Here is a 16342-nt window from a genome sequence, read left to right on the forward strand (position 1 = left end):
CACCGTATCTGATTAGGAAGTCCATTCCAAATATGACATCATAATCCGTCATATCTAGCACTATCAGATCACAAAAGAACTCTCTGTCTACTATAATGACTGGCACTGCCCGGAGCCAGTGCGTGGACGCCATAATTTCTCCTGAAGGTAGTGTCGTCAGAAACTAACTACTGAGTACCTCTGGGGGTATCGCTAACTTTTCGGAAAACGTCCTGGATATATAAGAATGGGTTGCCCCAGTATCGAATAAAACAGTCGTATTTTGCTGTAGAATACTAATCTGATCTGTGACAACTGTCGAGGCATTCGCTACGTCTTCTCTGGTTAAGGAGTAGATCCTTGCATTCGTCATAGCTGGAGGGGCTTCTAGTCTGCCCTGGCTGATGTGTGAACCATTTAACACGGCCTACATCTGATGTAGCTGTGTTGACTGTCCTCCATACTGTATCGGCTGTGGTTGAGGAAGACTTGTCTTGTTCGGGCATTGCTTAGCCATGTGCCCTTCTTGTCCACATTCAAAGCATCCTCGTGCGCCCTTGCGACAAACTCCTGGGTGAAATTTCCCACAAGTAGCACATTTGGGATAACTAGGCTGTTTGCTGGCTGGTCCTCCCTTTGGGTAACTCCCTGGTTTGCGCTTGTTGCTGGAGTTCCCTTTCCAGTTAGAGCTGTGGCCCTGTTGTTTCTGAGTACCTAAGCCTCCTTGCCCTTTGGACTCTGAGAGGACTTGCTTCTGCTGCTTGATATTATTCTAGTAGTGCTCGGTGGTCAGAGCACTGCTGACTAGTTCTTCGGTGGTTTGCGGCCTATGAACGCCGCCAGCCACGTTCATTGCTATTTCCGGCCTCAGCATTTTGAGCATCAACCGGACTCGTTCTTTTTCTGTGCTAACTAGTTCAGGGCATAGACGAGCCAATCTATTGAATTTCTTCACGGCTTCCTCCACTGATAGGTTGCCCTGACGAAACTCAGTGAACTCGTCGTAGTGGCGGTTTGTGACCCTCAAGTGAAAGAACTCCTCGAAGAATTCTTTCTCGAAGTTAGCCCATGTCATCTGGTCCACTGGGCGCTTCGCTCTAATTCTCTCCCACCACATACGTGCATCTCCTGTCAAGCAGAAGGAGACGCACTTCACCTTTTCATGCTCTGGTCAGTCCAGAAGCTCCATCGTACTCTCCAGTGTTTTGAACCAGGCTTGAGCATCCCATGGTTCACTGGTGCCTGAGAAGTTCTCGGGCTTGACTCTCTGCCACTGGATCAGATAGGCTTCTCTCTTTGCCTCTGCTGCTGGGGCTACTGGTGCTGTAGGCTGGACTGGTGGAACCTCTATAACTACTGGGGTTGCTATGTTTGGTTCCGGGGTGACAGTGGGAGTGTTCTGCTGATTAGCCTTTAAGGTGACTATCTCCTGTTGTTGTTCTGCTAGCTGCTTCTGTAACTGAGTCACTACTGCTGTAAGGTCTGGGGGAGGCACTGAACTGCCTGCCTCATGCTGGGGCTCAGTAGCTGGTGCCCTTCTAGCTGGGCGTCCTCTTGCCATTTCTAAAGGAACAAAGGACATACATAACTAAAGCATCATGTTTACATAGCTAATACTATCATGTTAGTTACTATCACAGATAAGCATACTTTAGTTATCTACAAATATGAAAGCAATAAACATAACAAAGTGAGAGGTATTCTTACTTGGAAGCTGCAGGTTCAATGCTGATGTGTGTGTAGGAAGTATGGAACTTTTTGCTCTGATACCACTCTGTAATGACCCGTCTCCTACTAACTAGACTGTGAGGCCGATTGTTACATTAAGCTAACTAATTCATGTGCGGAAAGTTGATCTGATGAAATTTTTGCTGAACTAATGAATATGCTTCTGTTAATCGCTATACTATCTGAACTGGATGTTTAAACTACCCCTTGAATTTCTGTGGCTATGCTAGAAGGGGTGTTCTAGGTCCTTGCTGTCATCTGGGGCTGAACTAAAGTGTTTTCAGCTCATACTAGGCCTCTGATCGATCCACAGATCGATCCAGCGTGCTACTGTGCACGGAGACTAATTTGGATCGATCGGCTGATCGATCCAGGTTGGTCAATCGATCTAGTGATCGATTCAGGACCCTACTGTACGCGGGAACTAGCGTCTGGATCGATCGGCTGATTGATCCAGTATGTCCAATCGACCCAATGATCGATTCAACGATGCGCTGTACGCGGTTCAGCTCGGATCGATCGGCTGATCGATCCCCAAACCTTCTGTTCGCGACGGAACTCGGCTGGATCGATCCAGGCGCATTCTGTTCACGGGATCAGCTGCCCAATCGATCAACGGATCGATCGAGAAGCCTCCAATCGATCGGCTGATCGATCGGGATTTCTGATTTCATATCAGAACCTGATTTCAGCCCTGGTTCGAGCAGAAATCTCATATACCATCTCTAAACTATCTGAAATGCATTCTACCATCAATTATCTAGCATTCTAAACATGGCATGATGCATATTTCACTAGTTCATGATTTTTAAACAAACCGAAATGCGAAAACAAAAAAAATAACAAGGTTCTAATAGTTAGACTTGCTAAATCTCTGAGATCTTCATTCCAAACTCCTTTTTCACACACACATCTTCGTTGCATTGACCTCCAACCTCCGCTAGTCCATCTTTCCTTTACCTTTATCTGCAGTATAAGGAAAAAAGTATCTGTAAGCTTGAGAGCTTAGTAAGAAACCATCTACCTCACAAAAACATGCATACGACGCAATGTATGCTTTTTAAAACATGCTATTGAAATCTATGCTGAACATGTTAAAGCATGACATGTCATACTATCATACAAAACAGAGAATCAAAACTGATCATAGAACTGCCACATGTATCAATAAGAAAGAGCTAAACTAAAGCATGAACTGTTAGAGCCGTCAATTTGGGTTGGGCCCGTCGGGTTGGCCCGCCCCGCCAAACAATTTAAGTGGGTTGGGTTGTAATTTTACCAACCCAAGTCCGCCATGGGCCAACCCGCCTAGGCCCGCGACCCGCGCGGGTCGGCCCGCTCGGGCTTGGGTTGGCCCGCGGGTTGAAAAACACATGTAAGCTAAGTTTTAGGCCAATTTATTATCTTTCTTTGTTATAGTTTTGAAATAAAAATAGTACTTTTCATCCAACATAATTACTCGTTTGTGTTCATTTATATTTAAAATACATGTTTATGTATACATTTAATTGTAGAAAACTTTTTCGAAGTAAAATGTTGAATATATGAAATATTTTTTTATTTTTTTAAACATTTTTGATGGGCCCGCGGGTTGGCCCGCCAAACCCGCAACCCGCCTTAGAATGGGTTGGGTTGGAAATTTCCCAACCCGCCAAGTTGGCGGGTTGGCCCGCCCCGCCCCGCCAAATGGTTAGCCCGCCACAGGTCGACCCGCCCCGCCACGGGTTGACCCGTCTGACAGCTCTATGAACTGTGCTACACTAAAACTAAGCTAGAACTGAAATTAAACTGTATACACAACTGATTTGTGAGTTTTGAAAACTATTTATCATAAATAGATTAAAATACATAATCATGCTGCTGATGGGCCCGACAACTATACTTGCTATGCGTACATCCCTAACTAGACTCGGGTTTGCAAGTCCCGAATTTAGTAGGGTTTACTAGGTTATCTAAACCTAGGGATGACTGTGGGAGCCCAACCCAATGGATATCTAATCCAGTACAGTGCCACTGCTAAAATAAAATACTGGTTATAGCAAAATTCTTCTTATTTTGCTATTTCTAAGTTATCTGAACCTAGAGCTAGGTTGTCTGAACCTAGAGGCGACTGTGGGAGCCCACCCATTGGACCGTAGTCCCATAAAAACTGTAATAAAACTGGACATGCTATAAAAATGCTTCTATTGCATTTACTAAGCTATTATAATGCCTAAGTTGCATTTTAAATGAGCTGCACCTACTATCGAGCACTTGGTGTGCGCTATTGCTCACCCTATGTGCCAAAAATCCATATACTACTAAACTAAAGCATGAAATCATACGAAAGTTACTTATACTGCAGGTGAGGGGTTTCTTACCTCCTGCGCTAGTTTTCTTACGATTCTAATCGCTAAATTTCCGGTGGAGACGATTCCCTCGACGATCCTCTTGCGTCTACGTGCTCTTCTCACGGAGAGGAACACCCTCGTGCTGGAATTGTCGCCGGAAGGAGCCCTTATGACCCTAGGGATGAAACCCTAGGTTTGCTTGTGGTTGGCGCCGAGAGATGAGGGAGAAGGGAGGTTCGACGGGATTAGGGTGAGGAGAAGATGTAAGTCACGGTAAAAATAAAACTCCTCACTTAATTCCCTATTTATATTAAGGAATTAATTCGCCCAACTCTAACTTAAATATAACTGATTCCCTTTCCTTTCAGCACGACCCTGCTGGGTTCAATTGGTTACTTAAGCTATCTATAAGACATAGGGCCTCCTAGGTCTCGGGTTCAATTCCCGCGTAGGTCATTCTACGATTCTATTTATTTTTGCTACTTCCGCTACTCTAAAAATTTCACAAAAATATTCTAAAATTTCAGAAAATTCATAGAATATTTCTAAAATAATTTTGAGAATTTTCGGACGTTACAACCTCCCCTGTAATAGTGACAAATGAAACCAGTATACATTGCCTAAGGCTACTCACAAGCCAACAACATCCCACACGGCTGCATATAAAACATAACCATGCAGTTATATACATAGCCCACATGGCTGGAACTAAAATAACATAACCATGCAGTTGTATAGTAAGCAACCCACATGGCTGGAACAAAAAGACAGCGGGAGACATAAGCAAAACATAAAAACAATACAACTAACGTGAGTCAACCCGACTTGATACAACAAGTTCATAACCGAAATAAAGATCACCACAAGTTCGGGAAACCATACAGAAGGTACATAATACAAATACAAGTACAAAACCAATAATGCGAGTGGAAGCAATAACGATAGAGGTCGCTCAATGTGACATGAGACTGGTGGACAGGATCTTCAGATGACTCCATAAATCCCCTGCTACCTGCGAAATAAACCAGTTTACGAGGTGGTGAGTACTAAGACTCAGCGGGTAATAGACAGATAGTGCATGAACATAATAAGAATTAGAGATACGAAGGTATACAGTCTCATAGGAAAATTAGCAGATACTACCATGTTATCATAATAAATGTCCATACCTGAAACCATATGTTAGGCTAGTAATAGAAGGTCAGAAGTAGCAAAGATCTGCTACAGTACTGCTCATAACTACAAGGGTAACATGTGAGGTATATACATATTACCAATAAGTAAGTCAGTGTCTAAACACATACAACAGATATATATCTCAACATATGTAAACATATCAGCATAAGTAAGCAACAGCAGCATAAGAACAACAACAGCGTATGCACGGATGGTCACCCCGCCCACCCCTATGCACCACGACCCCCTGTATGGTCGAGAGGTCGGATCGATGACAACTGTACGACACTCCAACCGCCACTACTCTCGAGTGACCGAGTGGACAGTTTACGTAGTAGCTAAATAGCTACGTAGCACGGGGTCCCTGCTGCTCGCATCTCCAATCGTCACTATCCATGAGTGACCGAGTGGGAGCACGACAGGACAAGCAACATCTATTTCAGCTACCACTACACTTGAGATCTTCACTCAAGTGTAGCTATGATGAACAAGGAGCTCTCCACTCAGATCTGTAGCAACTCGATGATGATCTCAGACTCAACTGTGAGGGGATAGAGATCTCCTCTTGATGATTGTCCTACTCCTCCATTCAACACCAACGATGGTTCCTCGGCAACAGTTAAAGGTAGAGCAGTGGCACCCCCCTTCTCGACCGACAATGGTCTGTGGTAAGTACATCATCGGCTCTAGGAGGAAGGTAGGTCGGCGGTGAAGACCGGAGAAGACTAAGATGTGGTGGCTCACACCATGGTCGGCGATGGCATGGAGGTGGCGATGCTAGGGCACGAAAGAAGGAGGCGGTGGTGGATTAAACCCAAGGAAGACCAGCGGCTTGACTCTCATAACAGCGGTGGCTACGGCATCGCCGATTTGGCCTCACGCGAAGGGGCGCCTGTGTCAGGTAATCGGAGCGGTGCGACCCGACGAGGATAACTGTAGGGTGATCGACACCATTGGCCGAGGAAGGGGGTGGCGGCTCCAATAAGGGTCAGGAGAGGGCCATAACTTGAGGGAGAAGATGATGGAACTGTGGGATGCTAGGGCACATTACCAGCTGACGATCGGCGTCGGCGATGAGTAGAGGAAGGGGAAGACGCTTGCGAGGTGGGTAGCGGTAGAGGTGGGAGAAGGGGAATTGGGAGAAGGGAATGCATCATCTAAGGAAACCTAGGTTTAGTTTTTATACTTAGATTAATTGGGCTTAATAAGATTAATCGACTCCCACTTAAGGGATATTCCAAACAGGCTTTCTCTAAGTCCGATAACCAATCCCATTGAAACATATCATACGAACTCAGATTAAATATTAGAAAATTTCTAAAAATTTCTGAAAAATCCAATAAGATTATTTCTCAAATAATTTTATTATTTAATTATTATTTGGATACAAGACCCTCCTTTTTATACGACTCTACCTACCTATTGAGCCTGCATGCTGCCAAAGAATGTTGGGTGTCAGGGTGTGTCGAATGAGGAAGGATGCCCCACAGCTTCCCATTGGTAGGAGGAAGGTTCCACTCTTAGTGTGTGGCAGAACACTGGAATATTCCCTGACTCACGGTAGTTATTCTCTGACAGGAGGCTACGATTCTTTGACACTGTTGTTGATTAGTGTCATTGGTCTTGCCTAGGTTCAACTGTAGGCAGTTTGAGATGATTGCTCAAATGTGGTGCAAGGACCGGGCATTGATCGAGATGAAGAGAATGAGCTATGTAGAATCGATCGGGAATCATCTGAGACTGTGATCGAGGACTAAACATGCATGACTTGACCAGGGTAGAGCTAGTTGGAGATTGTCTGATATAGGTGGCAGGGTCATATGTAGAGACTGAGCTTGGATAACCGGAGCAGTAGGTAATCGGCCGGGAACTAGTTAAAACCCTGGCCTAGGACTCAACCCTGAGGACCCGACCTGTCTATGACTGACTAGGAATTACGGAGGGTGAAGCGGGGAAGCTGAACCGCCACCTCCCCTTGACTGTTGACTGTTACATCCTCTTGACTATTGACTTTTTGGCATTATCGGGTCTCCTATTTATGCACCGTATCAGCAGTCTCTATCCGGCTTTGCCTTGAGATCTTGTACCACTCCATGCGGAGAGATCCTCGGTGATCGATTCATTCATGTGTGTCAAAATAAACAAGCCTATAAGCACACATACTTGGAGTCATTCCAGCCTCTATCGCAAGTTTAACGCCCCTGCTTCCTGTCATTCTACCACCCTTGCAAGTTGCAAACTCTGGATCAACAATCAGACTTGACCATAAACCTTGTTAATCCTAGAAAAATCTAGTTCTTTGGATGCATCCTTCCTTACAAATCCTAGCATGTTCCTCAAAATTAAGGTTTTCAGTGCCATACCTATATTCGATGGGGCCTAAAATGAATAATAAAAAGTGGGTTCTTTTGTTACGATAAATAGCTATAAAATTTAATTTGCAAATAACAAATATACTAAATACATAAATAAATCAGAAACAATATATTATATTAATAAAAAATTAATTTATATTTGAAATAATTACATAAACACTACTAGTCTAGATATTTTAGAGGTAAAAATATTTATCAAATCTATATAATTCAATTGTCAGAATATTTCTTTTTCAATAGACAACATTATTAGTCCATTTAGTCTATCTTATAACATTATTGATCAAAGATAATTCTTGATTAACTTTAATTTCAAGAAGCTTCTTTCTCTCGATGCAATTGTTACTGATATGGTTAACAAAATCTTGTAGACAATGTAAGTATATATTTAATAATAAACCATTCAGTTTGGCACTTTTGCCAGACATTATAAAGTATCAATTGTTTTTTTTCATTTGTTAAATAGTCTTTCATGACCATCAACTAAAAACAACTTATCATCATTAATTTCTGAACGTCCTTCGTGGCTTAAAAATTATTGAAACTTCATACAAGACTTAATCAAGCTAGTTAAAGGCTCGCTCTTTAACTTCTCTAAGTTCAATACAAGCCCATAAATTTGTTAATATTGTTTAAATTATTCAAACTAAACTTGAAAAGAAGATTGAGTTTAATCAATTATAAATAATAAGTATTCAACTCTAAAAGATTCTTCACCTGATTGTGTCACATCATCATTGCTACTTTTATCAAAAAAAAAATTCTTCGAATGATGCATTTTTCTTGAAATTTAGGTTCAATCCCCATTTTACTTGCTATTTGTATAGCTCCATTCATGGCACTAGCAAACCCCTCTTCTCTAAACTCATCAAGAAATTGATCAAGTTTTTGTAAGAGGTTGATCGCAATATTAATATATCTTCAGATTGAATAAACTTACTTACTATATTGATTGCTCATAACAGGTTATACCATATTACCATTCCAAGCAAGAAACTCAAAACTCTCAAGATCATATAATGCTACGGTCTCAACATCATTCTTTGTTTTAGAATCTTCAGTAACTTTTGTCAAGTCAAATAAAATATCTCTTATAAGTACAATTTGCTCTTTTATGACTTACATTTCAACATGACTTTCCCAACAAGTATGTAACAATGATTTAATGGTCAAACCAGACACCTTAATTATCTTTAAAATTTTAATTTACATCTTTTTGTAGAGGAAGAAAACAATGTGTAGATGCATTACACCACTCCAAAGAAGAACTTGGCTTTAGGATCACACTCCACCATATCAATAAAGGCCAAATTAAGACTATGACAACCATAAGGTGTGTAAAACTCTAAATTTTATTTCAGGCAATCTTTTGTTTCACCTTTGTGCCTTTCACTCATATTAGACTTGTTGTCGTACCTTTGTACTCTTATGTCATTAATGTCAAGTCCAACTCTAGTTAACGCATTCAGAAGTTCACTTGATAACCCAAGACCTAATGTGTCATCCACCTTCAAAAACTCAACCCAATATTCTTCTACTTTTGGTGTGTCTGTCGAATCATCCAAATATCATAGCACTAGAGACATTTGTTTTTGATGACTCGCATCCTGAGTACAATCAAGTGTTATTGAAAAATATTTTTGCATGTTTAACTCTTGCAATGATTGTCCTTTTCACTTCATCTGCCCAAGTCTCTATCAATTCATTCTGAATTTTAGGACCAAAATATGTATACTGAGATTCCCTTGCTTCACAACTTTGAACATGGTCCTCCATCACTAGATCAAACTCAGCAACCATTTCTATCATTTGCAAATATAGCTATTATTCTAAACATAAAGTTTCTCATCATCTCCTCGAAAGGCCAAAGTATTTTTGGTAAGTGTTTTCATAATGGAGATTATTTTTGTTAACATTTGCTTCCAATGATACATTCCTTTGTTGATTTGAAGTTGCGTATTGTAATCAATTGTTTGAATTTTTTTTTCAACCACTTTTTTAATTCAACCCAAGTAATCGTGCAATCCATATGATCTCTGTTGGTTGGTCCTAGAAGGATCGTACCGGTTCTACTGTACAAAAATTTTGTACAAGTGTTGAACCTTTTCCTAAACAACCTATTGTGTTCTTTAGAAGTTAAATTAGGAATCTCAAATGGAACTTAACATTATTGATTCCAAATTTAACTTATTTGTTCTTAATGGTTTAGACTTGGATTGCACGCGAAACTTAACACTATTGATCCAAATCAACCTATGTTATAAATTCAATTAAATATTAATTTCTAAAATTGGCTTCCAAGATTGCATGGCAAGGCACATGGCCTTCTTGGGTATGAGAGCATCCACCACCGCCTAGACAAAGCCTTTTAAGGAAAGCTAATATTTAATTTCCTTATATAACTCTAGGTTTAACCAAAAAGAACAATCGAATCACAAATTTGAAAAATAAAACAAAAGAAACACAAATTCGAAACAAATCCAAAAACTCTAGAATCATATGCCTCTTGTGTTTGGTATTTCCAAAAATAACTATACAAAGAAAACTAGTATGATGCGAAAAATAATTACTAGTTATACCTTTCTTTGTAAGCAAATAACCTCTTGATCTTCTACCGTATTCCTCTTCTAATCTTGGACGTTGTGTGGGCAACGATCTTCCGAGATGAGAACCACCCAAGCCCTTCTTCTCCAAGCAAGTTTCGGCCACCACAAAAAACTCCAAGAGATGTGAGGTTCGGCCACCACCACCAAGCTCCAAGGGATGCTAGAAACAAAGTCTCCTTTCTCTCCTTCTTCTCCTAGCTAGAACCGGCCACCATGGACTCATCTTGTGTTGATGCCGCCGGCCACAAAGGAGGAAGAGAAGAGAAGGAGAAGAGGCTCTAGGGCCGACCACCACCAAGGAAGAGAGCTAGGGAGGAAAAATAGAATAGAGTTTTTCTCATGAAGGCACCTCTACCCCCTCTTTTATAATCTTTGGTCTTTGCAAATAAGGAAATTTAAATAAAAACTTCCTTAATTCTTTTGCCATGAAAAGGAAAATTTATTTAATTAAAAATAATTTCCTCTTCTCAATTGTAATGGCCGGCCACCTCTAATTTTTCATCAAGGAAAGTTTTTATTCACAAGAATTAAAACTTCCTAATTTGTTTCCAGAAATTTTTAATAAAAATTTCTCTAATAATTTTTCACTTCAAGGTGGGTTGTAAAAGGAAATTTTATAAATTAAAATCTTTCTTTTAAACATGTGGATGATTTCCAAAAAAGAAAGTTATCTCTAAAAAATTAAAATCTCCTTTCAATCTACAAATAAGGAAAGATATCAAATCTTTTCTTAATCTTTTGTAGAAACTTATAAAAGGAAATATTTAATTTTTAAACTCTCTTTTAAATCGTGAACATGGTTAAAAAGGAAAGTTTTCTCAAAATTAAAATCTACCTTTCAATCTACAAATAAGGAAATATTTCAAATCTTTTCTTAATCTTTTGTAGAAAGCTATAAAAGGAAAGATTTAAATTTTAAACTCTCTTTTAAAAAACATGGAATCCACATAAGAAAATTTTATAAATAAAATCTCTTTTAATGTGATGTGGCCGACATCATGCTTGGATTCCAAGCATTGGTCGGCCGCCAACTTGGCTCAACCACTTGGTCTTGGCCGGCCCTAGCTTGGGTTCCAAGCTAGCTTGGCCGACCCCCTTTGGTTGGGTAAAAAGTGGGTATGTGGTGGGTATAAATCTCTATATACAAGAGGCTACGATAGGGGCCGAGAGGAGGAATTGGTTTTGGTCTCCCGATGAAATTAAGCTTCCCGTGTTCACCTCGAACACACAACTTAACTTCATCAATAATAATTCATACCATTAAAGAATTATTATTGAACTACCGCACCAATCCCAAATTATATTTTGGGCTCATTCTTATTATGAGTGTGTTAGTCTCCATGTGTTTAAGATGTCGGATGTCCACTAATTAATTGAGTTACTGACAACTCATTTTAATTAATATCTTAGTCCAAGAGTAGTACCACTCAACCTTATCATCATGTCGGACTAAGTCCACCTGCAGGGTTTAACATGACAATCTTTATGAGCTCCTCTTGGGGACATTATCAACCTAGATTACTAGGACACAGTTTCCTCCTATAATCAACAACACACACTATAAGTAATATCATTTCCCAACTTATCGGGCCTATTGATTTATCGAGCTAAATCTCACCCTTTGATAAGTCAAAGAAATGAATACTAAATATATGTGCTTGTTATTATATTAGGATTAAGAGCACATACTTCCATAATAACTAAGGTATTGTTCTTTTATCAAGTCAGTATAAAAAGAACTTACTTTAAATGGTCCTGCTCAGTACACTCAAAGTGTACTAGTGTAATTTATCAGTTAAGATAAACTAACACCTAATTACACTACGACTATTCCAATGGTTTGTTCCTTTCCATCTTAGTCGCGAGCTACTATTTATAATTTATAAAGAACCGATAACATGATCTTCTATGTGTGATACCACACACCGTGTTATCTATAATATAAATTAATTGAACGACTACACTCAGTATATATAAATGTAGATACTTGACCAATGTGATTCTTATTTCTAAATAAATGTTTATACAAAAACTAGGTTTTTAGTATATACTCTAACAATCTCTACTAGCTTCATGATATTCAAGACTTCTATGCATAGTACGCCAATCTTTGTGTCCATCATTACCCAAATTCCCCATTTTACTCATCATTTGTTCAATCTTGAACAACTTGCAACAGAAGATAAATATTCTATCCAATGAAATAGAATATACAAACCATCTTCTATCTAATATTTGTCCATTTGCTATTACACTCATGTATAATGCAATGAATCAAAATGTCTATTGTTACTATCCTTAGGAAGCAAAAACCATCCACTCTTTTTGGACTTGTTTCTATAAGTAATCTCTCAGTTTTTTTACAGATGTTATTCCAATTTCTAAAATCTTCCAAATTCATAGTCAAATTTAATTTTTCATGTTAAAAGTCTTCTTCTAAGTTCTCATTCGACTCAACCAAATTGACAACCTCAGTCAATTCTTCATTTTCATTGTGACTTTGTTCTTCAATCACCAAATTGTCCCTTAATTTCTCTCTTTCCATTATGCTACTTCTAAGAAAATATTTGTTTATATTACCGACTTGATTTTAAGTTAATATCTTCTCCTTTGTTTTATTTTTCTCGTTTAAGCTTTAGGCAGATATTTAGTAGGCATTTTAAATATACTTTTATTATACCTACAAGTTATTAAAAGTGAATATATACCTCAGTAATTCATATAATTCAAATCCTAATTTCCATCTTCAATCCTAATTTTTGAAAATTAGGGCTTGTATCCAAATTTAGGGTTTTTATTTGAATTTATACCTCAAATTCTCAAAATTTTAGCTTCTACACAAAATTTACAAAATTTATTAGCATCTAATTCAAAAATTAAATCAAAATTTTCAAACTGCAAAAGAAGGGCAAAAAGGATCTGCACTAGTAGAATGCAAACACCAAAATATTAGCCGAACCACTATAAACATGAAATCGACCACATTGACATTGTGAACAACTCAAAATCTTGAATATGAAAAAAATTATGAGAGCACCCGGATGACGAAAACACAAAGTTACGACCGAAAGAATGGACACAAGAGAACAAAAGAGGAGATTTCGATCAGTGGTTCGAGAACCTACTTGTCGGGAGAAATCAAATGCTTTCGCAGGATCCTCAAACCCTAAAACACATACAATCTTCGACAACCAATGACGATGAATAGTGGAGGTGTGAGGAAGGCAAAGAAGAAATAATTAAGGCTACATATCTCTTTATTTAACCATATAAAATTTAACTAACTTCTCTGAATTATTGTAATAACCTATTCTAAAATAATAATAATAATGTTTAAGCCCATGTGAGTTTTGGGTCATCACTTTTGGGTCATCAACAATGCAAGTATAATTAAAAAAAATTGGGCCCCTTTCTACACCGGGCCCTGAGGTGGCTTCCTACTTGGCCTCATAGAAGGTCCAGTCTTGCCTTGGACGTATATAGCTACAAATCTTAAAAGCATAGAGGGCAGCTTGTCTTAGAAGCATGGAGACATAGGGTTGCAAGTGAGCTGAATGTTCATGAACAAATTTAGTGTTTGACTTGGTAAGAGTTTATTTATGTTCATTTAATACACATAAGATCAATTAAATGAACAAACTTAACAACTTGTTAAACTAAATAAACAAGTTTGAACATATATGCGTTCATCTCATTAATGTTCATGAATAATATTCGTGAACAACGTTCATGAATAATATTTATAAACAATATTTATGAACCATGTTCATCAATAACATTTTTATCAACATGCTAAATAAATAAAAAAAGTTTCAAAATGAATAAATAAGTTTGTATTATCAAGTTCAACAACCAACCAAACAAACTTAAAATGTAAAAGTTTCAAACAATCAAACAAGATTGAATTGATAGCTCAATAATATCTAAATGAACCAAGCTCAAGTTAAGTTTGAGCCAAGCTCAAGTTCATAAAAAAAAAGAAGCCAAACTTAAGTAATTATTTCAACAACTTGGTTCATTTGTGGCTCGGCTTGATTTAGTTACCTAATCAAACAAACTTAAACATCATAAACTTGCCTCGCTTGACTTATTTACATCCCTATGGAGACATGCAACATAGCTATAGATCTTAGAAGCTGGAATAATCAGCGAAGGGGACACAAGGCCCGTCGTTGACTACACGTGTGAGAATATCCTCAATGTCGTTGTAGGCCTGCCATGATCCAACTGACGTGGGGGGGGGGGGGGGGGGGGGGGGAGGATTCAAAGGGGTTCCAATGGAGTTGTTAGGGTACTATTGTTCAAAACCAGTCTCTATCTTTTGTTAAGGGTACTATTGTTCAAAACAAGTCTCTATTTTTTGTTAAGGGTACTATTGTTCAAAATCAATCTCTATTTTTGATGATTTTAAGGATATGAATAAGTTTAGGCATTTAGGAAGGATATCCTTGTTAGATTTGCTTCTTACCAGTGAGCTTCACCTATTAGGGAGTAACAAGAACTATATGTCCAATTTTTCATACTCTACCCCGACTTCTTCTGGTTTACTATAAGCTCCAATAGCTCTTGATTTCTTACTTAGCTAGCACATGTTTTATGAGTTTGTAATAACTAGATGGCTCCATCCTCTCCCTTAGATGGTTACTGTTCTCTATAGAGTGTATACTAAGACAAAGATTCTTGAAGACAAATTAAACAAAAGGCTGAGCCTTTCCTTAGGCCTAGAAAGTAGATTAAGCTTCATTCTTGCAAAAAACTTACAAAGTAGGAAACTCCCTCTATGGAATAGAAACTGGAGTGTACTGTTGTCGTTGTTGATACGAATGAGGCAAGAAACCTAAAAGTGTCAATTTCAAAAAAAGACAAGATTCATCTTATAAGACTACTACATGATCAAACGAAGCCATGGGAGCCACAAAGAACATCCACATGCATCAACTCGTAGAGCCTCTAGTGATTGCACTTGAACCTATCAATTAGGAATAAGAAGGATCCCTTCAATATTCATAGAGTATCAACCTACAGAGCCTCCTGTGATTGCACCTAAACCTAGCAATCAAGAACAGGAAGGGTTCCTTCCAACATTCAACGGATTTAAGAAATTGCAAAATGCAAAAACTAGGAAAATGCAAACTAGAAAATACTTACAAAGCTTGAAATTACAGGCAGAGGTGTTGCTACTTGGGGTTTCTAAGGGAATGCTAAAGCACGTAGGCTTCAGGTAGTTTTCATAGAAGGGAAGCACACAAGCTTCAGAAAAGAAAAGAAATCCAACTAAGCTGAGTCATCAGATAAGAAGGAATATTTTCAGCAAAGTGGTGAGTAGAGTAGCTTTTAAGTGGGTGTCAAAAAATAAGGATGAAGTAATCTTTAGAGGTGAGAGTTAGTGCTCTCAGTTATTTTCATAATACATTATTTTTGTTTGTAGATATATTATTGTGCTTCTGACATCATGCCTTATATTTCCATCATATTATTGAGATTAGTATCTTCGGTGGAGTCCATTAAAGGGAGTGATGCTGACTGGGAGGATAAGTTAGTTATCTTTTTGTGGATCCACTCATTTTATTTTTTAAAAGTAGAATTGGCCGAGTGTAACATGCTGAGTTGAAAAAGTGAATGGGAGAAATACCGTCCCATTGCTTTTGGCCAATAATTTTTTTCAGTGTAAGTTTCTCAAGGAGAAATTCAGAAGGATCAAGATATTGATCCTATAACCAAGAGCTTCTTTGAATTGAAGCTCATCAGTATTTTAGTTGCTCTATATTAAGACTCTTAGAAGATAGTCATGTTCTGGATCAGAGGTATATTGTTTGAAAGTTTAATGTTGTGTATTGACACCATGGATATCAATCTTGATTAGGTACCTTGTTGGTTCAATTTTTAAATTGAGGTGATCTTTCAAAATGTCATATTATAAAAGTCTCCATTTCTAAGGCATGTTTGATTATCATACCCAATTTATAGGTTCTTGAGATGATTATGTTACCCATAACTGATTCAGAAGTCCATAATTCATAAAAGTGAAAGGAGTAATTATTCTTCCTTTAGATTTATGGTGTTCAAACTTTTCGAAATGAATATCCGCTTTTCGAAAAAAATAGATTTGTTTGCATTTGCACCTTGCTTAAGGAATAACACATTGGGG

The 16342-nt window shown here is 38.4% G+C and overlaps 1 long non-coding RNA gene across 1 annotated transcript; it reads right to left on the minus strand.

The window, feature by feature from the left end:
- Positions 1-4817: 4817 nt before the first annotated feature.
- LOC122015897 lies at positions 4818-15527 on the minus strand. The gene is made up of 2 exons (XR_006120995.1): positions 15343-15527; positions 4818-5049 (listed from the first exon to the last, which is right to left on the minus strand). It is a non-coding gene; the product is annotated as an uncharacterized LOC122015897 (long non-coding RNA).
- Between the last annotated feature and the right edge of the window lie 815 nt (positions 15528-16342).

Source organism: Zingiber officinale, chromosome 8B (genome assembly GCF_018446385.1).
Source record: "Zingiber officinale cultivar Zhangliang chromosome 8B, Zo_v1.1, whole genome shotgun sequence".
Taxonomy (NCBI): domain Eukaryota; kingdom Viridiplantae; phylum Streptophyta; class Magnoliopsida; order Zingiberales; family Zingiberaceae; genus Zingiber; species Zingiber officinale.